The sequence below is a fragment of the Pelodiscus sinensis genome, chromosome 1, assembly GCF_049634645.1.
Source record: "Pelodiscus sinensis isolate JC-2024 chromosome 1, ASM4963464v1, whole genome shotgun sequence".
Classification (NCBI taxonomy): domain Eukaryota; kingdom Metazoa; phylum Chordata; order Testudines; family Trionychidae; genus Pelodiscus; species Pelodiscus sinensis.
This window is the reverse complement of record NC_134711.1, coordinates 285,635,161-285,662,092: the sequence shown is the minus strand read 5'-3', so window position 1 is coordinate 285,662,092 and position 26,932 is coordinate 285,635,161. Positions and strand designations below refer to the sequence as shown.

Genomic DNA, 26,932 nt, shown 5'->3' with positions numbered 1-26,932 from the left:
CAGGGGTGTGGAGTGGGTGGAGCAGAAGCAGGAACTGGGAGGGTTACTAGGAATGGTTTCCCCAGGTCCTGTGCCCTCCTTGGGTCAGCTCTGTGCCCATATATAGCATCCAAATGTACCATGGACAGTGCATCTTGTTCTGTGTCACACACAGGCCCATTGATGGGGGGAGGGGAAAGGGGAAAATTGCCCTGGGACCAAGGCTCCACCACTATTGTAGCAGCAGTGGCATTTTGAGCCCCAGGCTCTTTCAATCTCTGCCAGAGCGCCACCTCTTCCACTCAGGTGCCACCACTTCCAGAAGCACAGAACCAGTCCCCTCCCTTGACCCAGGGCCTAGCAAGTCTGCCCGTCCCCTTGGTCACACAAGTATTTGTGGGATTAAGATCTCCCAGTTTTCCTTTACATTTGGAACAGGAATTAACTGCAGTGTCTAATATACTGTAGTCTGGTGACTTTGGGTAGATAATGAATTTTTAACAATGAAATCTGTATCACAAAAATCACAGGCAGCTAGCAAAATCACATTTTGCAGTGATGAAGAAAGCAGAAGAGTTATAGATCATGACTGATATCATAAGTGATGAGATGATATAAAGTGTCATTTTCACATCAATACAATGCTTTAATTGTTCAAGTAGAACAGTAACTCTATGTTATTTAAATAGACTTATTGTCTGCTTGCACTATCTAAATACTCGATTGTACTGAGTGATTTACCTCTGCTGTCAATGTTGCTACTGACTATTGAAGAGCTGAGTGAGTCTCAGCTGATTTAAAACTACCAGGTCCAAATGAATGAAAGAAAACCCCTCAGTCTTTGAACTGAATAAAAAAAGAACTGTCTCTTTCCTTCAGTGCAGTTAATGGGTGGCTCATCTGTTCTCTGCGCTGCAGGTTCACCCAATGGCGAGAAGGTGTATCCTTTTGCCTTGTCACTGAAATATCTCTACAGGCAGTCCCCGGGTTACGACAAGATAGGGACTGTAGGTTTGTTCTTAAGTTGAATCTGTATGTAAGTCGGAACTGGCGTCCAGATTCAGCCGCTGCTGAAACTGATTAGTTTTAACAGCGGCTGAATCTGGACGCCAGTTCTGACTTACATATAGATTCAACTTAAGAACCCCAGGTGTCCCCAAGTCAGCTGCTGCTGAAACTGATCACCAGCGGCTGAATCAGGACTCCTGGGGCAGAGCAGCTGGGGTGCTGCCGGGTTGGTCCAGTAGCGCCAAGGAGCGGTGCTGCGGGACCAACCGGCAGCGCCCCACCTGTTCTACCACAGGCCCGGGGCTTTGCTTCACGTCTCCCTGGTCTGCTGGGGGGGGCCACTAGCTGTGCCGCCCTCCCCCCCCCAGCAGACCAAGGACACAGGGAGCAAAGCCGCAGCGGCGGCGGGGTGCCGCGCCTCTGAGGCTTTGCTCTGGCAAAGCCTCAGAGGTGTGGGACCCCTCTGCCTCCCCGGCTTTGCTCCAGGTGTCCCTGGTCTGTTGGAGACGGTCCCCAGCAGACCAGAGGCACCAGGAGCAAAGCGGCAGCGGCGGCGGAGTCCCACGCCTCCCCGGGTTTGCCAGAGCAAAGCCTCAGAGGTGCGGAACCCTTCCGCCTCCCCGGCTTTGCTCCAGGTGTCCCTGGTCTGCTGGAGACGATCCCCAGCAGACCAGGGGCACCGGGAGCAAAGCGGCAGCGGCGGCGGAGTCCCGCGCCTCCCTGGCTTTGCCAGAGCAAAGCCTCAGAAGTGTGGGACCCTTCCGCCTCCCCGGCTTTGCTCCAGGTGTCCCTGGTCTGCTGGAGACGGTCCCCAGCAGACCAGGGGCACCCGGAGCAGCTTTTCTCGCCCCGGAGGTCGAGGTGGCAGGACCGCTGTGCTCTGGGCGGTCCCGCTGCCTGCGAGCTCCGGGGCGAGAAAGCCCCGTTCGTAAGTGCGGATCCGACATAAGTCGGATCCGCGTAACTCGGGGACTGCCTATATATGTGATGCAGCTGAAGCAGACTGAATAATTTATTTGACAAGTTCTCCCTCTTGTTCTGCTTAGGGTAGGATTTTCTCCAATTTATTTCTTGTTTGAATTTCCTGATGGGAAATTTCTCTCATCACCTCAGTCATTGACAAACAGTAATTAGGTGTGTGTGTACATGGTTCTAGCTCTGAAGGGTGCAGAAAGTCAGCTCTTTGACTAGTGTAATTACCTTTATGTAGTGGCTCTGTCAGAGTATTCTGGGAACCCTCTTTCCTCCCATCTTTGTCAAACAGTGCCAAACTTGTGTCACTTACACTAGTTATAGAAGGGAATCCTAGAGAATACAAGCTTCACATTTGTTTTGCAGAGCCATTAGTGGGAAGCAAATATAAAAAGGGGCTGTGCCCATCCACAGCAAATACATTCTTAATTGGAATGAATACTTACAACCATTTATTTAATGCTATTTACTTGATTCTCATAGTAGTTAGTTTGGTGATCAACTAACTGCCTAATCAATGCCGGAACAGAATTTTGCATCCCTGAATTACCCTCATCACCTTTTTGTCCAATTTTATCCTTAAAGCTTTTATCGCTTTTTTTCTTTGCCAGGGACAAAGTGTGTTTTTTGTTTTTTTAACAGTACTGGAGACCTGTTTTAATAAATGCCTGTTAGTTAAAACTGAGAGATGTATACCTATTTTTAGTTAACCTGATTAATGTGAAAACAGAGCCATTGATTGCAACAAAATTAGCTACAGAAAAACAAATCCAGTGGCACCTTAAAGACTAACCATTTGTTATGGCATAAGCTGGTACATAATGACATATATCACACTAGTAGATGTGCAGGTGAACGAACCTTTGATGGTATGGCTGATGTGTTTAGCTCCTATGATGGTATCACTAGGATAGACCCAGGAACCAGTCCCTGTAACTAACTCCATTGCCATCTCTGCCCATGCACCTACCCATTAAAAAGGAATAGGCACTTCACTTATATATCACAGGTGGACTTGTGCAGAGTGGACTTGGCACTCCTGACCAGTCCCGAATGAGAGAATTTGCCGGACCAAGGATGGTGTCCTGCCACCAGTCCCAAGCCCCATCGCCTACTGCTGGCAGGCTGCCCCAGCAACCACCCTGCCTCACCCTCCTCTCTCCCCCAAACCTGTCTGTGCTGCTTGTCCAGCTGCTTCTGGCTTACTGAGCCAACACAGGCTCTAGCTCTGGCTTCTGCCGCAGGGATCCAGCCCTGTGCACCCAAGGGCAGTTGTGGGGCTCCAGCTCCAGCCCAGCCCAGGCCCACACTCTAGCGTGTTGCTGCAGGGCTTTGGCCCTGCACACTAGCGGGGTGCTATGGGGCCCTGGCCCCAGCCCTATGCTCCAGGAGCTGCTGCAGGGCCCTGGCCCTAGGCTGCCACAGGGCTCAACTCCAGCCCCATGCTCCCAGGAGCTGCCACAGTGCTCTGTCCCCACTCTCCTGGGGGGGAGTCAAGAAACTCTGGCCCCACGCCAACTCATGCTGCCGAGGGACTCCAGCCTGGCCCTTTGCTGCTGTGGGCTGCTGAAGGCTGCCACAGAGCTCTGGCCCTAGTCCCTCCTGCCCTTAGGCTCCTGTGCTCTCTGGTCCTGCTATACAAGGGATGTTGCCAGACCTGAGTGCTGGGTTTTGGAGGTACAACCTGTACAGTAATTTTTGCAATACTGACTGATCCTTCCTGATCAGAATCTCAGAATGTAGCTCTGCGATGATTTTAAAGGTACACACCATTGCAAGCACTGTTGAGAGTTTTAAACCAAGATATTTGTATCTGCATTTGAAGAAAGTATTCACTGTTGGACAAAAAGGGCTGCTGAATGTATAAAAGCCAGCATTTGGAAAGGGAGACATGTCTGTGATGCAGAGCCTCTTGACTAGGCTGGTAGGTTAAGTCTCTGGTGAGGATTGTGGCTACTGTAGAAAAGGACCACAGGATCGACTGATTGAAGTCAACGTGATTTAAATCAGCAAGCGGGAAACCTCAGTTTAAATAATCAATTTTAACTATGTTTTGCATTTGTACTTTGTAGATATTTTCCCGAAGGCTAATTCTTATTGGTGAATAACCATGAAAACATGTTGATGTTTAAATTTGATGGTGTTTTTTGCCAGTTAGGAGGATCTACTCTATCTATTTATTTAACCATTGTGTTGCTTTACCTACATTTATCATGAGTCCAAAATTTTACATTTGCTGTTATTTAAGAAAATGGTGAATGACTCATTCCTTTAATAGATGAAGATGTATATCTTACTTGTGATGTGTTTAGATAAAAGCCATCCCACTCTCAAATTTCCTAGACCAATGGTATTGTCTTGCAGGTTCTCGTCTCTTTCCCTCTACATTTGCAGAGAGGGCTAACTCATTAGTGGAGTAGTGGGAAGGAGCTTTTCTTACCACAAGCTGTGGGCAGGCAGATGAGTTGTCTTTTAATTTGTGGAGTCATGTAACTCCTCCATTCTTGCTCCCACATTCTTTACAGTGTGGCAGGCCATTGTATTACAAAGGAACTTGAAAAACAAAGAGCAGCCCTGTGGCACCTTAGGGCATGTCCACACTATGAAGTTATTTTGAAACAACTCCTCTTATTTCAAAATATCAAGGCAAGCGTCCACACTACCAAGCCCGTTATTTTGAAATAAAGGGCTTGTTATTTCGAAATAATAGCTCCTGCTTGGCTGTGTCTACACTACAAAGAAAAGTCAGAAAAAGATACGCAAATTGCACTTCGCAATTTGCGTATCTTTTTCTGCTTTTCTTCTGAAAGAGGCTTTTCCAACATTTGGCCCGTCTACACGGGGCCAGATGTCAGGGGGAAAAAACTCTTTCAGAACATCCCTTCTTCCTTGTAAGGAATGCTGGAAAAACGCGTCTGCTTTTCCAACATTTTTTTTCTTTCGAAAAAGTAGACATGTTCCTTGAATGGAACAGACATGTTCCTTAAATGGAACAGAGCTTTTCCAGGATCCCGGAAAAGTTCTGTAGTCTAGACGTACCCTTAGTGACAAGGTTTAGCAGTATTTCAAAATTGTTATTTCAGGAGTTATTATTTGAAAATAACTTATTTTGAAATAACTCCCTAGTGTAGACATGCCCTTAGAGAATTACAAATATATTGGGACATGAACTTTCTTGGGTAAAACCCAATTCATCAGATGATTTGGAGTTGAAATCACAGAATCCAGAGTACATATAACAGCAAAAGCAGTTACCTGTTAATTTTAGGACCAGTGTTAAAGACACTAATTGAGTCAGGCTGGATGTGTCCCATTCATAGCTTTTGATGGGTAAATGCATATGTCAAAGGCAGGGGAAATTGCATTTGTAATGTGTAACCAGTTAATATCTTTAATTAAGCCCAAGTTGATAGGGTTGGATTTGTAAATGAATTTCAGTTCAGCTGTCTCCTTCTGTAATTGGGTGATAAAATTCCTTTGGAGAAGAATGTCTACTTTTTAAACCCATGATTGCGTAATCAGGCAGGTTAAAATGTTCCCCTACAGTTTTATGTGTGTTACCATTCCTGATGTCTGATTTGTGTCCATTGATCCTTTGTCACAGCAACTGTCCAGTTTGGCTAATATATATAGCAGAGGGGCATTGCTGGCATTTGATGGCTTAGATCATATGTGTATGAGCTGCTGAAAATGAATCAGCACACCATCTATAGGGCTGTGTCCAGACTCAGGGTTTTTTTCAAAAAAAGTAGCCTTTTTTCGAAAAAACTTCACCTGCGTCTAGGCTGCAGCTGTGTTCTTTCGAAATTAAATCGAAAGAACGCAGCTTTTCTTTTGACGGTGGTAAACCTAATTTCTCGAGGAAGAACGACTTTTTTCGAAAGTGCTCTTTCGAAAAAAGGCATTCTTGAATGCAAACAGGGTTTTCGAAAGAGAGCTTCCAGACTGCCTGGGTGCTCTCTTTCGAAAAAGCGGCTTGCTTTTTAGAAATTTCCGCTTGCAGTCTAGACGCTCTTTTTCGAAAGAGGCTTTTTCGAAAGTATCTTTCGAAAAAGCCTCTTTCGAAAGAGGCTTGCAGTCTAGACATAGCCTAGGAGTGTCACGGGCAGGGGGAGAAGGAGAAAAGGAGGAGGAAATTCTGTTGCCAGCTCAACCAAGTTCTTATGTGATTTTAGATTAAGTCGCTACCTCTTTGAGCCTCAGTTTCCTCATGTGTTAGATAAGGATTATATGGTATGGTAATGATTTGAGGATTAATCCACAGATGATTGCAGTATACTTTGCATTCCTTCACTGGAATGAACACAATGGAAATTCCAGCTATCTTTATCATATTTTTGCATGTTTATGATGAAAACAGGGAGAAGGCTGCCTCTGTGGTTAAGGCACTGCCCTGGGACTCAAGAGAACGGGGTTCCATTCCTTTCTCTGCTTCAAGTCTCTCTGCAACCTTGAACAAATGAGTTAAATCTCTCTTGGTCTCAGTTCACTGTCTGTAAAATGGGAATAATACCTATTTTCCAGCACTTTTTTGCCTGCATTATGTACTTTGATTCTTCGGAGCAGGGATGGTCTTTTACTACACATGCAGATAACCTCTAGCCCATTGGGGCTTCTAGGAGCAGCGTATCCTCACCATGGTAAATTCCAAAGGAAAGAGGCCTTCTTGCATATTGAGCACCACCCTGCTCAATCTCTGGCAAGGTGCTTATGGAGCTTGGATTGCATAGTCAGCTTATGTCCATCCCTGGAGCAAGTGTAATACACCAGTAATAAATGGTGAAAGGATGCAATTTCAAATATTTTAGCATTTGGAGATTGATTGCATACATTTAAGATTCCTTTTTTCCACAATATTTTTCTAACTTGGAAGGATAGAAATAGGATGGGGTTTCCACTATTTCCTAATGGCGTTGGCATTTGAGCACTGAACTCTTTGGACGCCTTTCTGAATTCAGCCTTAAGCAGTTATAACACTGTCCTGTTGGAATGCTGCATGCTCCACTGTTGCCCTATGAAGAAAGAGACTTTAGTAAATATTCCATTTAACAAAGTAGTTCAGATTGCTTCGTGCAATCATTTGGAACATAGGTGCAACAAAGCACTTAAACGTGTGCTTAAGTCCCTGCCTATTCAATAGTAAGGATGTAAAGGAGTAGTTGACTACCTGATAAGCCTGTGCATATGGGGTACTCCAGTCGACTACTCACATTCCTCCCCCCCGACATTTCTGCCTCTGTATCAGAGGAGGCGGGGGGGGGGGGGGGAGCAGGAGCCAGTGCTGGAGGGAGCTGGTTTAAAAGCTGGTTCCCCCCAGCACCATCTCCGTGGTGCTGCCCATTCCAACCCACCCCAAACACTGCTGCCTCTCTCAGGCCAGGTCACCGTGGGCAGGGGCTGCTTCACAGCAGCAGTCCCTGTGTGTGAGGAGTCTCAGTGGGAAGTTGAGACCTCACCCCCATTCACAGGGACTGCTGCCATGCAGCAGCCCGTGTGCGTGGTGATCCGGCTGCAGGTAGAGGCTCTTTGCAGCAGCATTCACTGGGCGTGGGAGGTCTCAAATCCCCGGTAGGACCCCCACGCACAGGGGTGTGTGTGTGACAAAATCCTGCTGTGGCTCTGCAATTTAAAATGCAGTAGGAGCCAGGGGGCAGTCTCCCCGGCTCCTACTGCCTTTTAAAATGCAGAGCCATAGTGGGGTTTGGTCCTGCACCTGGCGCAAGTCGGAACTGAGCTGGGCTATCTATCAACTGATCGAGTGGTCAATAAAAATTTTGTTGGCAATTCGATTAGTTCAATACCTGCATTTTAACATCCCTATTCAATAGAGTGCTTAAATATGTGCCTTAAGTTTAGCATTTGTATTGGGATGGATTCAAGAACGTGCTTCAGTGCTTTTCTGAATTGGGGCCATATTTTGTCCTCTGTGTAACAAAAGGGTCAGTATTAGTTGTGTTACTAGGTGAGAGACCCAACCTGTTGTATTTCTTGTTGAAGTTAAGATTAAAAACAGGGCTGTCCTTAGGATTTGTAGGTTTCAGAGGGATAGCCACATTAGCCTGTAACTAAAAAACCTTTAAAAAGCCCCAATGGTCCTGTAGCACCTTAGAGACTAACAAAAATATATAAATAGTATCATGAGCTTTTGTGGGCACAGCCTACTTCTTCAGCCTACTCTATTAGCGTCTTTTAGTACAAATACATGAATTAAAATGGTGTTTTTTTTCCTTTCAGTCCTCCTTCTCCCCTCTTTTTCTGCTTTATATTTCAAACTCTGGGCCCCTTGCTCCATATTTGTCATCTGAAGAAGCGTGTTGTGTCCACTAAAGCTCATGATACTATTTATATATTTTTCTTAATCTCTGAGGGTATGTCTACACTACCCCCCTAGTTCGAACTAGGGGGGGTAATGTAGTCATACGGAGTTGCAAATGAAGCCCGGGATTTGAATTTCCCGGGCTTCATTTGCAGAAAACCGGCCGGCGCCATTTTTAAATGCCGGCTAGGTCGGACCCCGTGCTGCGCGACTACACGCGGCACGGACTAGCTAGTTCGGATTAGGCTTCCTAATCCGAACTAGCTGTATACCTCGTTCCACCGGGTTCATTTGCACCTCCCGGGCTTCATTTGCAACACCGTATGACTACATTACCCCCCTAGTTCTAACTAGGGGGGTAGTGTAGGAAGCCTAAGGTGCTACAGGACCATTGTTGTTTTTTAAGTTTTCTTAGGATTTATGGTGCCTTACGCAGTGCTATTAAACTAGTGCCTCTGTGCCTATTAGTACCTGAGGGGATGTTTTTAGAGATGTAATTTTATTATTTTCAGCAACAACAAATGAAATATTTTTAAAACGAATTTTAAACTGAGGTCCTGAGATTAACACAGTAAATTCAGAAACTGACAGTCTATACCCGAGGTTGGCAAATGCCTGTTAAATGACTTAATTGCCACTTGAATGGCTCTTTCACAGATTTGATGTTTTGCTGATACGTAAAAAAGCCTGCCAGACCTAAGTTAACTAGATCCTCTATTGAGGAAGCAGCGCCACAGAACAGGGATAGGAAGAGGAAGGTGGGTGGACATTCAGACCCACAGATGCCTTAAAACTTTGGGTGCCCTACACAGCTGCATATTCGGCATATGGGTGGCTCTGATAAAAATGTCTAAGAACACTATTTAAATTGCTCTCTGTTGGAGAGGCATAGTCACTCTCATAATTTCGATGAATATCATCATTTAATTTGATAGTAAACTTTTAAGGTTAATGTAATGATCTTTGTACTAAAACGGGGTAAGCAGGACAACCTCCATGGGCTGGATCCGGCCCGCCAAGTTGGTGGATCCAGCCCATGGCCGCTCTGCGGCTTCCCCACCCCCAGGCCAATTGAGACCTGGGGACAGGGGAGTGTGCAAAGTCTCCTTCCTTGCCAGGGGTGGCACCAGAGGGGCTCAAAGACTTCATGCTCTCCCCCACCCCCAGCCCAATCAGAGTCTGTAGGAGGGTGGAGCATGAGAAGTTTTCTGGCCCCACCCCTTACACTCAAGGCCCCACCCCTGCCATGGTGGCCCGGGGCCACTTCACAAATTTATGAAGTGGCCCCCCCTTTAAAAATTGTTGCCCATCCCTGTACTAAAACAACAACCAAGGCTTTGGGCTTTTTAAAAATTTTTGGATTTGTCTGCTTTTTCTCAGGAGTACCTGCTGTTTACTCTCAGTTGGGCACCCAAGAATAGAGGCCATTTTTTTTGCAAATCATTAGTCATTTTTTTGCAAATCTTCATTCAGGGTTAGACAATGTTGAGTAGAGGGATATTTTCCCTCCTTACAATTCACTCATTTGCTCCTTATAATTCTCAAGCTTGTAGCGCCTAAAAATGTCTCAAGAGAAGCTCATTGGTCTTTCTAAAAGGCGCTTATTCCAACCCACTGCTTTCAGCTCTTCTGAAGCATGTATGGTGAGTATTGGTCTGTACTTATAATCGATTTTATCTGTATTTTCAGGATCAAACTGAATATGTCCAGTAAAAGGCATATACTATAAGTTTGTTTGCCAAACACTTCTGCCTCCTTCCTTGGTCCGGGAAAACATTTTGTAGAAATAGAAAAAGCAAATGAATAGTTTCCCCAGTCCCTGCACACCCTCCCTTGGGACATGGGGTTTATTACAAGCCAAGGGGAACATTTTTATGGGAGCCCTTTGTTGAAACATTGGCAGCACATCACTGGACTAGTTGCCGATACAGATGGAATACTTTGCAGCACAGATGGGTTCTCAGTATTTGAGGAAGAAGGAAGATACTTTATATACACTAGAGTGGGAGGGGGAGGGAGCCATTCCAAGCATATGGAGTGGTATGCAAGAAGACTCTTTTTGTACTTAGCACAGTTTGTTGCACTTGGAGTACAGCAACTTCTCCCTTCCCCCTTCACTCCCTGTGAGCTGGTTGGGAAAGTATAATCATGATGCACAGCAAGTGTTTAAAATTATTGTATTACTTTAATTGGTGGAAGTAATGCATACAGACATAATAACACCAAAGACATGGCCTACAGCAGCCTACATTCCTATGTTTATAAGTGACTGTTACATCCCAGGAACTGAAAGCTACACCAGTCAGAGCCGTACTATATAAGTCCCAGGACCAGTGCCAAACAGCACTGCTGGAACAGGGAGTCTGTTAACATTTAAGGTTTGTTGTCTTACGAACAACTATGCCTAGAGAGAAATATTTCCCATCAGTGGGAAGCCAGTAATTTTCCAACAGTGTATAGCATCCATATCTCACCATGGTGAGCCTTGAGTGTAATGGCACCATTTTGATACCATCTTGCCTTCTTTCCTTTCCCTCCTCCCCCACCCTTTAATTCCAGATTCATTTTAGGGAGGACTAATTCTGTGCATCACCTGAGAGTTTGCAGTCTTGTCTTTCAGTCATATAAGGTGTTAGTATCTGACCTGAAGTGTATTGGTAAAATTTTGATGGAATTGTCACAGTGTCTGGAGTGGTTCATCACCATGAGTACCAATCTCAGAGCAGGCACCCCAAGCAGATGGTGTGTTCTATAAATAGATTTCACCAACCCAGTAACAAATATGCACCCGTGTATAACTGCATCCGTGGGGTCAAAGACACTCCCTCTGGGCTCTCCAGCAATGTTTCCTCTAATTTTTTCCCCATCCGTGTGCAGCTGCAGCCCCTAAAACCTGTGCGTAGTGCCCTCTATCTGGTGGGGGAGGGAGTAAGCATCTCTATGCACTTCCTTTCCTCTTCTCCCTCCTCTCCCCCTGCGTGTGCCTGCAGGCTAAGGATGTTAAGGACTAGTCGACATATAAGCAAATGCTTATCGGATAGTCGAGTCGACTAGTCAATTCCTTCTCCCCTTGCTGCCTCTATCAGATAGCAGCATCAAAAAGGTGGGGGGAAGAGGGATGTTTCAAAGCATCAGCGCCACACGGAGCCCGTACCTTTGAAATGGCGCTTTGAAACGCCACCGCAACGTTTGTCCCCAGCTGATCTTGGGTTCCAGCATAGCGCACAGAGTCTGGGATCAGCTGAGAACTCCCCAGCTGACCCCAGGCTCTACACAAATGCCATGGCAGCATTTCAAAGGGGCAGTGCTGCAAGGAGCCCGGGGTCAGCTATGCGGCGCTGCCCCTTTGAAATGCGGCCGCGGCATTTGTGTGGAGCCCGGGGTCAGCTGGGATCCCAGGTCCCAGTACAGTGCGCAGAGCCCGGGGTCCCCAGCTGCCCTGGGCTCCGCGTGGCATTTCAAAGCAGCAGCGCAGCATGGAGCTCGGGGTCATCGGGGGACTCTGAATACCCCGCCGACCCCAGGCTCTTTGAGGGCGCTTCTGCTTTGAAATGCACAAGAACCCCCGCTGGGGACTCTTGTACATTTCAAAGCAGGCACCCACGTGCACCCTGGAGTCAGCTGCACTCAGAGTTCCGCATTCCTCTTTGAAATGTACAAGAGCCCCAGTGGAGGAATGCAGAAGCGCCTGTCAGCTAGTTGAGTAGTCAATGGAAATTCCACCGACTACTTGACGAGTAAATTACTCAATATTTAGCATCCTTGCTGCAGGCTCCACTTCTGCCATTCCCATTGGCTGGGAATCATGACCAATGAGAGAGAGAGAGAGAGCAGTGCATACCAGTGCAGGGCCACACATAGCCAACTTTTCCCCTCCCAGGAGCTGCACCAGGTAAATGCCCCAATCCCATGCTTCCTCCTACACCTTCACTCTCTCCCGGACCCTGCTCTCCTACTCTCAGCCTGCTTCTGCACCCTACCTCCTGCCCGTACCCTGCACCCCAGCCTACTCCTGCACCCTACTTCCCATCCAAACCTCAAACCCTCATCCTGCTCATGAACCCTGCCTCCTACTCAGACCCTGAACTCCCACCCCCTGCTCCACTCTGCCTCCTGCCCAGACTATACATCCCCATCCCGCTCCTGCACCCTGCTTCCCACCAAGACCATTCATCCCAACCTCAACCTGCTCCTGCACCCCACCTCCCACTCAGATGCTGTACCCCAATACTCAGTCAGCACCCGCACCCTACCTCCCACCCAGACCCAACTCACCCACCCCCAGCCTGCTCTTGCACCCTACCTTCCATCCAAATCTTGCATGCCCTACCTTCTGCACAGACTGTGTGCGCCCATCTTACTCCTGCACCCTACTTCCTGCCAACACCCTGCCTGCATCCCCATCCCCAACTTATCCACACCCAGATCCCACATCCCCATTATGTTCCCCAGCAGCCCCCTCCTGCACACTGAACCCCTCATTTTTGGCTCCACCCCAGATCCTATGAGACCCCACAAAATCCATTAGTCCCATGCACCCAGAAGAGTTAACTTAGGCCTGGCATATGACATTTTTGTAGAAACATTGTTCAAAATAATCAAAATGAGCATCTTGTTTAGACCACCTCAAGGTGTTAACCCCACATTTAATTCCTTCCCAACCACAACTCCCCTCCCCCATTATACAAAAATATTAAGCAATTTTTATGTAGCAAAAAATGACAGAGAATTAATCCTCCAAAGAAGTAATTGCTTAAGAACGAGATGGGGATTCCTCTCACTAATTGGAAACTCTGTAATTTTGCAGCCTCACTAAAAACAATATGAGAGTAGCATCACTTTGCTCCACAATTGTCAGTAAAGCTCCTATACAGCTTAATATGTTTTTTTCTCCAATTGATTTCTGCTAACAGTCTGTACCACAACTGGGCTTTCTCCCCTTTCCCCATGTCCCAATCTAATTTGGTTGTCTAGGGACTGTGAGACTTGAGAATAACAAACTATAGTCCACTGTCCTCTTTTAGCCTGTGTTTAGTGAATCAGCCTTAGAAAATAAATATTTCACATGCTGGACAGATGAAGGATTTCACACAATTGCAGATTGCTTCCAAGACAACCAATTCTTGTCACTTGAATGGCTGAAACATAAATGCAATGTTGAAAACAAAGCTTTTTATGTTTCTTCGACTCTGTGATTTTATATGTAAAGCATTATCCATCTCCCTCATATCCCTTCAGCCACCAGTAGATACGGAAAAGCTGTTAGCATTAACAAGTAATACAAAACCATTTATAACCTGAATCCATTCTTTCTTCCAGTCAAGATGGGATGAAAAATATCATGCCACTTCACAAGTTTAGAATAAATATTTGGGGACTTGAATTGCTTTGGTTAGTGCCCATAAATCCTCAATCGGCAACAAATGTATCCAAATGTAGTTTGGATCTATAAATCTATAATTACATATAGATTATACTGTTTCCCTACTACAATGAGCAAAATCTGGATAGGTCTTTCCCCCAAAATACCTCACTGCCATCATCCTAAAGTAGTGGTTGTTCTTACTGTTTGGATTTACACTATTCTTTCCTTTGGGCAGTTACTTGAGAAAATAATAACAAGCAGTCTTCAATCACACACATGATTTCTAATAGCATCTTTGACCTCTTCCAATCAACAGGTCATGATAATGGACAAAGTGCAGTTCGTGCTCATAAACACTCTTCCCCATCACACATATCGATGCCGTGGTCTTTAAAGCTAGCTAGCAAACTCATTATCTCGCTTTTCTTAGTCCTCCCCCATAGAGCTCATTATTATAACTGGCAACTGCGTCTCTTCCAGGAAAGCTGCTCCCACCTGGGGAACGATTCAGCTGCCCTGTCTCCATGCTGTGCTCTGCTGCCCAACCAAATCTTGAGCCACATCAAGGATCCAGTGTTAAACTTTCTGTAGACCCTCAGTGAGCTGGACCCTAGCAATCGCAGCAACCACCTCTCTTTCCTCGCAGGCAACCAGAACAATTGTGAGGAGGAGGTGTCTGATGGAGAGTGGGCTTTCTTAGTAGTAAGTTTTCACCTGTGGAATCTTATCCCACACATCTGGGTGAGCTGAGATTTCCTGTGTGTAATATTAGATTTGCCTCTTTGTGAAGACCTACTCCTAATACAGTAGTTGCAGAGTGGTGACATTTTTCCAGGGGAAGAATAAATGGATGAGTTTCAAGGCACCTAGATACACTAATGATAGACTCATTAAGAATATATCCAGTTGCTTTCAATGCAGCTTAGGGATTCACTCCCTCTACCTGCTTTCTCCTAATTATTGTGTAGCTTTTTGTATTGGCTGGGGACCCTCTCAGACTCAGGTGGTGAAGCCCCTCCCCACCAGCCCCAGCACTGAGCTACAATGGCTGAGGAAAAGAGGCCCTCCTCGCTGTCCCCAAAAGGGAGCTGCCTAGATAAGCCTGACCCCAGCTCCCTGCCCCACCTTGAGGCCCACCCCAACCCTGAGCATCTTCCTGTACTCCAAATCCCTCATCTCTGGCCCCACCCAAAACTCCCCACCCCCTAGCTCAGAGCCTGGACCCCATCCTGGACACCAACTCCCCATCCCTGAACCCTGTTTTTCAAACCTGGAGCCCCTCTCTACCTTCAACCCCTCAGCCCCACCCCAGAGCCTGCACCCTCATCCAGAGTCCTTGCACCCCAACCCTCTGTCTTAGCCCTGAGCCCCTCAACCACAGCTCCACCATAGAGCCCACATCCATAGCCCTCACACACCTATATCCCAATCCTCTGCCCCAGACCTGAGCCCCCTCCCATACTCAGAACCCTTTGGCCCCACTCCTGCCACATGAATTTTTATGAGCACCAATATGACGGTGATGTGTTTAACATCATCTCTGTCACATATCAACCTCCACATCGGTGCACATAAGAAAAGTCATTCCTCTCAGGAGTGGGAACAATTAGAGGGAAGACTGATTTCCATCTTTAGACTTTTTAAGGCTCATCTTGACAATGCCCTGAATGGGACGATTTCATTGGGGATGGTCCTGCTTCGAGCAGGGGGTTGAACTAAACATCCTCCTGAGGTCTCTTCCAACCCTAATCTTCTATAATTTACACTGTTGTATTCAAGGGGGTGACAGGAAATTCTGTGGAGCAGTTGAGGCAATTGGTGCTTGTACCATCTTAGGGTATGTCTAAACTGCAAGCTTCTTTCAGAATAAGCTTTTCTGTAAGATATCTTCCGGAAAAGCTTATTTCAAAATACAACCTCCAAAAACAACTACCGGGAACCCTCAAAATTTGTCTGAGGCAAGCTCCCTTAACATGAATGCACTTCCTTGACTTAGAGCCCCACGAGGCACTGGAGAATAATAACTTTAGAATGGCTCTGATGAGGAGCTATTTTGACATAGCAGCAATGAAGTGTGCACACACATCCTCTTCCAAAGCTTTTTTGGAAAAGGAGTTTCTCCTCGTGGAATGAGGTTTACCAATGTGGGAAAAAGCCCTCCGTTATTTCGATTTTCTTTCAAAATAACACAGTTGCTGTATGGATGCTAGTATTGTTTTTCTGGAATAACGGTGCAGTGTAGATGCACCCTTAAGGTGAATGTGTGTCCAGTAAAGTCACATTTTAGTGTTAAACTGGCATTGTATAAGTCTCCTACAATTGTGGCAGATCTCACATTAGGAACAGTTTAATTGCCTCTGATCATTCAACAAAGTTCTTTCCATTGCCATGCTTCTATATTCTTGCCCAGTAGTCATTGGTTAACTGCCTACCACACTTTCTCACTGCTGTTTATTTCCTTTTCTGCTGTAGAGCCTTTTGAGTGTTAGATACATGAACTCAGGGACATTTTTTTCTCTGCCCTAAGGTCTTAATAGCAAACAGTCACTCGCTGAGTTTCTGCAGAATTTGTTGCTTCCCAGGTCCATGGGCTTTAGGACCATGCCTGTCCCTTATGCTTTTCAGATTCTGTTCAAAGGCTTGAAGAAACTATAAATGTTTCTCTGCAAGCATTAAGGTTGGAAATACTGTCAGAATTCCTGCCAGTATGTACTTGAGCAATGAAACTAGACAGGTTAGTTCCTTTTCTTTTTCTTTTTGTTCTCATCCACCGACACAATGTTATATTTTGAGTTTCTAGAGCTGCAGGGGAATAACTCTTAAATATTCTCTCCTCAGATTGTGGTTTATAACCAGGGTTGCCAGGTGTCCGGTTTTGAACTGGACAGTTCAGTATTTGAGCTTTCTGTTTGGGAAACAAATTGAGAAAATATAAATGAGAAAATATAAATGTCTGGTATTTTCTAAATAAGATGTAATGTATATTGTGATGTAATATCAAGTGTGTCCAGTATTTTTGTTGAAACCATCTGGCAACCCTATTTATAACCACACATCTTTTTTTTTTTATTTTGTACATTTTTGGGCCAGGTATTTGTGAATTGAATGTTGGTGAAAGAGACCACTGTGACTGATTGGAAGACTGAGGTCCTCTCTGCAAAACAAAGACAACATGGGTAGGAACAGAGCAGATTTTTCCATACTACCCAACCTGTGATTCTCAACCCAGACCTAAAGAGACAATCATGCTCACTCATTCTTTTGTTGTTCCATGCCAAAAGGGTCCCAGTGAGTGCCACTGTATAATTCGCTCTTTAGTCATTAGGTGGTAATAGCTTTAAGTCTCAGCTCACTGGGACGGCGTTGTATTAGTGACAAGAATTGAGCGACTCTACATCCCAACCACCTTTCCAATTCCAACTATCCGTGGCATTAAGAAATAGACCATGTGTAGTTTTGTTAGTATGAGCTAGTAGGACAGAGAAAGAGATGTGACATCTATTGTACAAGCTACAGCTAAGGTAAATTGCCAACATTTCTGTGGGGTACTATCTGAGAGGACACTTGCTGCCATCTTTAAGTTATAAACCCAGTTCAGATGCCACATTCCTAGTTTTACCCAAACTGAATCAATCCTCCTGAAATCTCATATATGTGATTTTTTTTCAGTGTCAGTGCAATTATATGTCTTCTATAAAGATACTGAAATAAAAATATATTTTCCAGTGCTCCCTTTTCCCCCACTCTTCCATAATATGCTGAGTTATCATTGTGTAGCTAAATATGATTTCCCTCTTTGATACTCACTTCTGTTTCTTTATGTATTGGTTTGTTGCTTAATTGGATATGAGCCAACAGTGTGATGCAGGCTACTGTCATTCTGGGGTTTATTAACAGGCATGATAAGAGTATTTTAGAAGCTGACAGGCAGGCAGCTGGGTTCAGTCCCAGCTTGCACCAGGTCCCAGGTGATACCCCCCGCTGTGGTTCTGCAAAGAAAGTGTTACTGAGGAGTCACAGCGGGGATATTTCCTGGGACCTGGTATGACTTAGGACTGAGCCAGGCTCCTTGCCCGCCAGCTCCTAAATGACTTTGCATGCAGAGCTGCAGCAGAGGTGGCTCGTGAGACCCTGGTGCAAGCCGGGATTGAGCCAAGTTGCTGGCCAGCCTGCTAAAAAATGTACTGGCAGAGCCCCAGGGGTGGGGGGGGGGGGGTGCATGTAGTCGGTAGCATTAACAGATAAGCTTTCACTTAACACAAGCAGTAATGGTCTTCGTCTATGGAAGGGAGATTCAAGTAAGATACCAGGAAAATCTTCCGAAGGCTAAGCTACACTATAGAGTTACAACAGCACAGTTGTACTGACGCAGCTGTGGCACTATAAGCTTGCTAATGTAGCCACTCTAAGCTGATGGGAGAGAGCTCTGATGGAAGACTCCAATACCTTCCACCCCCAAGTGGTATTAGCTATGTCAGCGGGAGAACCTCCATCCCCACCAGTGCTTCAGTCCAAAGCTGTCTAAATTATGTTGCTCAGAAGGGTGGCTAATTCACACCACTGAGCGACGTAACTTATGCCCACTTAAACTGTAGTGCAGCCATAGCCTGACTATACAGGTCATTAAATTCTGGAATAGGGCTTCCAAGGAGGTGGTGGAATCTACATCATTGGCAGGTTTCTAAGAACAGCTTGGACAAACAACGATCAGAGATGGTTTAAATTTACTGAGGCTTGCCAGTAAATGATTCAGAGATTTTAATTATGGTAGGCTGTCCCTAAAACAAATTGATCAGAATACATTTGAATGTAATGATCATTGAGCTTTCTGTGATGGAGGAAATGAGTCAGCCTAATTTTTTGAAAGACAAAGGGAGAGATTAGTTGTGAGCTGTTGAACTCTTTGTAGCTGCACCATTAATGCCTAATAGTCATTGGCAACCTTGAAATGCCAGTGATAAAGCTGGTGAAACTGTACCTCTGGGAACACATAACAGGATCCTTTCTCTGATATGCAAATCATGCTGCCATGTTGCTTTATAAACAATTAATGGGAGAAGCAGTGAGAGGTAGCTAAATCATTGGATCAAATATCGGAGGTAAAATGCTTCACAGGGAATGGGGGACACACATAAAAAGCATGGTTTTGGTTTTCATTTTTTTAAAAAGAGAATATAAATGTAATTCTACATCATTCTATTCTCACATTGTTTAATTGCACTAAAGAGTATTAAATAGATAACACACTACAATTGTTGCAGCTCAGATTAAAGCCTATAAATCTACTGAAAGGTTTTTATTAATCTAAGCAAAACTTTTATTGAACAGTCAAGAGTATCTAACCCCTTAGATTACATTTTATATAAAAAGAGTACCGTGCAAATGTTAATCTGGTTACATTTCATGCAGAAAATTAGCACTGATTAAATTTTTTGTAATCTCGGCAATTTTATTATTCCTATTCTAAGCATGATCAATAATCTCAGGAGAAACATTTTAATCATAAACTGCCCTAGATCAGTGTGTGGATATCTTGTTGATGTTAATGGGAGCTGAGAGCATGGATTTGGTCTGCATCACTCAGGTGGCTTTATTTAATACTATACAAGAAAAGAGTTTAAATTAATCACAGTGCCCTGCTTTAAAAATGTTGCTTTACAAATGTTATCCAAATTCTCACTGGATCCAATCATTTTACTTTACTTTCTGGTTCTTCCTTCCAAAAATTAATCTCCCTTTAACCATCTTCTGTGACCATGGTTCAAATAAGATTTGATCCTCTTCCATTAAGTCAACAGCAAGACTCCTTTTGATTTCAATAGGAGTTGGATCATATCCCTAAAATCTTAGAAGGATGTGAGCAGAGAACTGAGAAAGCAGCACATTACTATCATGATGCAAAGAAAATAATTTTGTTTATGGATTTCTTTTATTTTGGGATATAAGAGAAACAATGTGCTATGCAAAATTGTGACTTCATTATAAACAGATCTTGCATTGAACAAATAACATTGGATTCTCCCCAATATTTAATCACGCATAAAAAACTGATTCAGATTCTCTTCCACCAGGAACAATATCTCTTTGTCAGCTGTTGCTAAGGTATCATATAACAATAGAATGGGAAAATAGAAGGATTTGTCTTTTAACATTTTGAAGTTGGATCTTTTTTCAGACTACCCTCAATGCTGAAATTAACAATAGCAGGGAGCAGACTGGTCTCAGTGTGAGACTTGCCAGTTTGCACAAGAGATTCTCAATTAAGCAAGTCTCAGATATTTTTTAGGGGGAGGGGAGGGAGAAGCCTATCACCAGAAACTGATCACTTTAGGTTAGTGGCACATGAAATAATTTTTTTGAGACCTGATCAGAAAAAAATATATAATATTTTTAGCTGCTTCAGAAAAGAAGGTATTAGAAAATGGATGTAGTATATCTTTTAATTTAGTGCAGCATTGGTGCTCACACGCAGTGCTGCACTAAAAAAGTAAATGAACAAGCTCATAAGGTTAAATCCTAGTGACAATCCTTTTAAATTGTGCTATTTGTTTAATTTTCTCTCCATCACACAATATCAGATGTCAGATCCATTTTTGTTGCAGGGAAAATCAGTGACATGATGTTGGTGTGTTCTAACTGAAACTGGTTTGTTTCATACTGTATTTATATCCTTTTTCTGGAACAGAGGACGCTACAAACAGCACACAGGTATTTCCCCAAACTTCAGGCATCTCAGCCTAAATGTCACTATCAATTTCCCATGGAGAAATTCTGTCCCACAAATCTAGTCAGTTAGATGAAGGTAGCAAGCATACTGCCTTGTACCAAGTTACAGCTCCCTCAGTGAAACACCATTGAAGAGCTAATACCACTGCTACATTTCTACCATGATGGAAATCTTGTTCACACGCTGAGGGGAAAAAAAATTGTAAGACACTGTAATATTGCCATGTGGTGACCACTTTCATCATATTGTGATTTCTGTTGTATCTGTGATGTGCTTTGTAATGTACAAGACAGAAATATAGACAGTCTCTGTTATGAGGAATTTATAATATGAAAGACAGATAAGACCAGGATAATGAAAGTTTTGGCAAAAATTAGTATTTTGAATAAACACCTATATTGACTAGCAGTTTTAGACAAAATATAATAATAATGCTAGTACAAGGTTAAGATTGCACAATTTAGTACTCAGAAGTCAGGAATTACGAAAGTGAAGGTGCAATGTACATCTCTGACTCTACCCCTTGAGCATATGTATTAAGATAAAGTCTTACTGTGTGATTGCCTACTGTTTTCCAGACAGTACAATTAGGTGTTCTAGATTTTGATTTTTACTACTTTTTGTCACTTGTTTTTATTTATGCATTTTTACCAGAAGCCGTTTGTTTCATTAAGAAATTACATAAACACAAAAGTTTAAAACAAACAGATACCCATACAGGCTCTTATAAATGGTCTTATTTATTGTTTGCATCCTAGGTTCCCACATTTAACTGAGCACAACCCCTCCCCCCATTTAACCACAGTGCTGTTATGCATGACTAAGAAATAAACTGCAGATAGTATGAACAGCATGAGATACAAGCTGTAATTTACAGCTGACAGAGTGTGAATTTCATTGGAAGTCCCATTTAAAGGAAACTTGCAATTTCCCCACCTCTCCCAAGAGTTCCTTGAAAAATTATGGTCATTGCCTTTTTTGTTGTTAGTTACATTGAAAACTGCATTCTCTCAATATAATACAGTGCAGGTTGTTATATAGGTGTAGAACGGCGGCCATTGTGTTAGGCACAATACATACGTATAGAATAGTCTCTCTAGGCAAGACTGAGAAACGGGGAGAAAGGAAGAATTATTATCCCATTTTTCCAATGGGGACCTGAAATACAGAGATTAAATGACCTGCTCAAAGCCACTCAGCAATTTTAAGGCAGAGCTGGGAATAGAATCTAAATCTCTGGACTGGGTTTTTAGTTCAGGGCCTTTTCCACAAGAGTATCCTTCCACTTCTTAGTGAAGGAAAATGGAAGCCCATTATTGTTTTCATGGACACTGCAGTTCCAGCTGGCACAGAAGATGTTTAGTGATGGCAAAAGCCTATTGCGTCATCAAGCCTCTCCCGTTCCTAGAAATATTGCTACCACCATTAATGTGGACTGTTCAAACCATTCTACTTACTTCTGTTCCATTTTCACTTTCCTTGATCCAGTGCTCTCTGTCAAGATAAACTTTTGCTGGAGGTCAAAAGGAAGTTCTACCGGAGAGCTAGGTGGCTTTGGGGAAAACTGCTACACCGCACCGTTTCCTTCCTGGTTGCATCATTTAGCTCATATGCACATTCATAGACTGAAGTCAGAATTTGGTCCCTGGAGAGCATTGGCAGAGAAGTTTATTAGATGACAATACAAATTAACAAGTCAAAAGCTATGAAGTTTCCATTTTCATAGCTACAGGCTAAATGCTTTATTCATAATACTGTAGTGGCATCATTAACAGTATGTTTGTTTAAAAAGTAACCAATATACTATTTGTGACCCTCATATACATGTGTAAAGCAGAGTGTGCTGCTGGTTTACACTGGTTACATTCTGCTTTGTTTTTTTCCAGGCAGGTTTCCATTGATTTTTATGGCCATACCAAATGTTGTTTATGAATATGGGTAACTAATTGACCAAGGTTTCTCACAGTTACTTCTAAACAGGCTGCTCGCCCTTCCTTAGTAAAGGTTCTTAGGAAGTGTAACCCTTCTGCCAGGTAGGGCTGGCAGCATCCAGGGCCGGGTTCAATATCTAGGGGTCCATCTCACACAGAACCGGATTGAGCCCCCACCCACTAGCCTGGGAAATTTACACACCCCTGGGCACCTCTGAGAGGCAATGCTTCCCCACTCGCAAGCACAGAGTCTGAGTGTAGAAAAGAAACATTTAATGAAAGAGAGAGAGAGAAGTCACATGGCATTCACTTGGGACAGTGGTCCCCAACACGGTGCCATGGCGCCCACCGGGCCATTTCTGTGCGCCTGCTGAGTGATCCCCTGGGCATGCAGCGGCAAGGGCTGTGCTGGCCCTTGGGTGCGCAGCACAGGGGTGGCTCCAGCCCCGGGCGAGTAGCACTTGAGTGTCCCCGCACCCGGGTGCACGGTGCATAGGGTGTGCCGGCCCCGGGCACACAGCGTATGGCTGTCCCTGCCCCTGGGCACGCAGCACAGGAGTGGCGCCGGCCCCAGGCGCACGGCGCATGGGCGCTGGTGGCTCCTGGGTGCGCGGCACAGGAGTGGCGCTGGCCCCGGGCATGCAGCACATGGGCTGTTCCGGCCCCGGGCACACGGCATATGGGCTGCCCTGCCCGTGGGTGCACAGCACAGGAATGGCGCCAGCCCCGGGCGCGTGGCGTATGTGCAGCCCCACCCCTGGGCATGTGGCTCAGGACCGGCGCCAGCCCCGGAGTGCGGCACATGGGTGGCGCCGGCACTGGGCACGTGGTGTATGGGTGGCCCCACCCCTGGGCACCCGGCGCGTGAGTGGCTCCGCCACCCGGCACTTGGCAGCCCCAAAAGGTTGGGGACCACTGACTTGGGAAAATACCACAAACAGAGTTCATAGCCCAAACCATGAGCAAAGTCCAACACCCCAAGAGTCTCTGGAGTCCAGCAGCCCAAAATCTTGCAGAGTCTGACACCCCAAAAGTCTCTATCCCTGGTCAGTGCCGCCCAGAGTTCAAAAGTTCACCTGCAGGGTTCTTCCTCCCAACCTGGGTGGGAAGGGGGGCAGGGGTATTGATAGGGGCACCGTACATGGTCCAAAGCCAACGGTGCCACCTCTCCGTATGATTCTGCTGCAGCCTTTACCACGAGCCACTCTGCCACGCTCCAACAGCTGTCTTGTTCCACTCCACCGACAACTCCACTGGTCACCTGCCGCCGCTCCTACTGGCCAACCGCCGGCCGTTCCCACTGGCTGCTCCACTGGTCACCTGCTGCCGCTCCTATCATCCACCCGCCCGTCATTCCCTCCAGCCGCTCTGCAGGCTGCAATGGGTCTGGTTCCCGGCCAAACCAGTGATTTCAGCTCTTTAGACATCACCTGGACTGGCAAAACTTTCCAGCTTCCTCTGGTCTAGCAAAAAGACTCCTCATGGGCTACGTCTACATTGGCAAGATTTTGTGCAAATACCTTTAATGCAAGAGTTTTTGCGTTAAAGTATTTGCGCAAGAAAGCATCTATACTGGCATGTGCCTTTGCGCAAGAGATGTGCTTTTGCAGAAAAGCATCCGTGCCAGTGTAGACGCTCTCTTGCGCAAGAAAGCTCCGATGGCCATTTCAGCCATCAAGCTTTCTTGCGCAAGAAATTCATGTTGCCTGTCTACACTGGCCTCTTGCGCAAGAACAGTTGCACAAAAGGGCTTCTTCCTGAGCGGGAGCATCATACTTCTTCCACAAGAAGCACTGATTTCACACATTAGGACGTCAGTGTTCTTGCGCAAGAACTCCCCGTCAGTGTAGACAGGCAGCATGCCAATGTAGCCACAGCCATGGAATCTATTTCAGGTCTGTCCTTAAAACAAAAGGGGGAAAGAGGCAGGTTGGGCCAGTCTTACAGCTGACACCTGGCAGGCATGAAGCAGGCTGACTCAAGCCCTTTAGCCCTTCTCCCCAACTCCATTCACTCAACTCTGGAAGGGGGGACGCTTGTTCCTCGGAGACCTCTTATCATTAACTTTGATAGGCGCTACACATACAAACCGCTAATTCGAACTTAATTCAAACTAGCGGAGCGCTTAATTCGAACTAGGTAAACCTCATTCTACGAGGACTAACGCCTAGTTCGAATTAAGGGCTGTGTAGCCACTTAATTCAAACTAGTGGGAGGCTAGCCCTCCCCAGCTTTCCCTGGTGGCCACTCTGGGCACCACCAGGGAAACTCTTCTGCCCCCCTCTTGGCCCCGGACCCCTTAAAGGGGAACGGTCTGGCTACGGTGCCCGTGCCAGGTGCAAGCCTGCCAGCACCCAGCTAGCAGACCCTGCACCTGGCACGGCACGAACCAGCCACCCGCTGCCACCCAGCCCTCCGCCTCTTCCCAGGACCAGGCTGGTGGCTCCCAGGAGCCTGCCCGGGGCCGCAAGAGGCGGGCACCTGCCCGCCTGGTCTAGTGCGGAGATGGTGGACCTCATCGAGGTTTGGGGGGAAGCCTCCAACGTCCATGACCTCCACACTAGGCACAGGAAAGTGGGCATCTAGGGCAGGATAGTTGCCAGCCTGGCCACACGGGAGCAGGTTTGCATGAAAATCAAGGTGGTCCAGTGAGACCCCCGACCCTGAGCCCTGAGCTTAGAACATAAGAACATAAGAATGGCCGTACTGGGTCAGACCAAAGGTCCATTTAGCCCACTAGCCTCCGTCGACAAAAGCCTGTAGTCTAGACGTACCCATGGTATCATATTTGCAAATGAATTGCAATGCTGCAGTTTCCTTTTGAAGTCTGTTTTTTATTTTTTTGGTTGAAGGATGTACACATTAAATCTCTTACTGAGTGTCCAATGACGTTGATTCATGCATCTGACGAAGTGGGTCTTTGCCCACAAAAGCTCATGCTCTAATACATCTGTTAGTCTTTAAGGTGCCACAGGACTCCTTGCCACAGTGACATTGAAGTGTTCTCCTACCAGTTTTTGTATGAATGGCTGGCTCACTACAAAAGAAATTTTCCCTCTCTTGGTATTCACACTTCCTCATCAACTGTTGGGAGTGAGCCACATCCACCCTGACTCAATTGGTTTCCTTAGCACTGATCCTCCGCTGGATAAGGTAACTCCCTTCTTTTCATGTGCCAGTGTAATTATGGCAGCCTCTGCAATTTCCACTCCAATGCCTCTGACAAAGTTGGTCTTTGCCCACAAAAGCTTATGCCCAAATAAATCTGTTAGTTAGTCTATAAGGGTATGTCTACACTATAAAGTTAATTCGAACTAATGGATGTTAGTTCGAATTAACTTTGATAGGCGCTACACTAGCGCTCCGCTAGTTCGAACTTAATTCGAACTAGCAGAGCGCTTAGTTCGAACTAGGTAAACCTCATTCTACGAGGACTAAGCCTAGTTCTAACTTACTAGTTCGAATTAAGGGGTGTGTAGCCCCTTAATTCGAACTAGTGGGAGGCTAGCCCTCCCCAGCTTTCCCCGGTGGTCACTCGGGGCACTACCAGGGAAACTCTTCTGCCCCTCTCGCGGCCCCGGACTCCTTAAAGGGGCACGGGCTGGCTACGGTGCCCGTGCCAGGTGCAAAGCTGCCAGCACCCATCTAGCAGACCCTGCACCTGGCACGGCTCGAGCCAGCCACCCGATGCCCCCCAGCCCTCCCCCTCTTCCCGGGACCAGGCTGGCAGCTCCCGGGAGCTTGCCCGGGACCGCAAGAGGCGGGCACCCGCCTGGTCTAGTGCGGACATCGTGGACCTCATCCACGACCTCCGAACTAGGCACAGGAAAGTGGCCGTCTAGGGCAGGAGAGCTGCCAGCCTGGCCACCCAGGAGCAGGTGTGCATGAAAATCAAGGGGGTCCACTGAGACCCCCGACCCTGAGCCCTGAGCTTACAATGGCCGTACTGGGTCAGACCTAAGGTCCATCTAGCCCAATAGCCTGTCTGCCGACAGCGGCCAACCCTAGGGACCCTGAAGGGGATGGACCAAAGACAGTGACCAAGCCATTTGTCTCGTGCCATCCCTCTCCAGCCTTCCACAAACTTTGGCCAGGGACACCATTTCTACCCCCTGGATAATACCACTCCATGGACCCAACCTCCATGACTTTATCTCACTTCTCTTTAAACTCTGTTCTAGTTCTAGCCTTCACAGCCTCCTGCAGCAAGGAGTTCCACAGGTTGACTCTTTGCTTTGTGAAGAACAACTTTCTGTTACTAGTTTGAAGCCTACTACCCATTCCTTTCCTTTGGTGTCCTCTAGTCCTTCTATTATGGGAACTAATGAAGAACTTTTTTTTATGCACCCTCTCCACACCACTCATGCTATCCTATCCCCCCTCAGTCTCCTCTTTTCTAAATTGAAAAGTCCCAGTCTCTTTAGCCTCTCTTCATATGGGACCTCTTCCAAACCTCTGATCATTTTAGTTGCCCTCCCCTCTCCCACCCTCTCTATTCCCCTCTCCCACCTCCTTTTCCCAGTCTCCCCGAGTTTTGTTCAATAAAGAGAGATTATATTTTTGACCACACATTTTCTTTATTTTGTACAATTACCCCCTCTTCCCAGATGGCAGCCTGCGGCAAGTGCAGCCGG

General features: G+C 45.9%; 1 protein-coding gene across 21 annotated transcripts in view; it reads left to right on the top strand.

Annotated features, from left to right (window-relative positions):
• Window positions 1-26,932, top strand: part of ENOX1 (ecto-NOX disulfide-thiol exchanger 1) — a 562,199-nt gene that overhangs the window by 324,736 nt on the left and 210,531 nt on the right. For 2 of the 21 annotated variants that reach the window (XM_075918974.1, XM_075918982.1), the window contains one exon: window positions 16,731-16,816. The exons of the other annotated variants lie outside the window; for them this stretch is intronic. The gene's annotated coding sequence lies outside the window, so the exon portion shown is untranslated. The remainder of the gene's footprint in view (window positions 1-16,730; window positions 16,817-26,932) is intronic. 21 annotated transcript variants of the gene reach the window in all.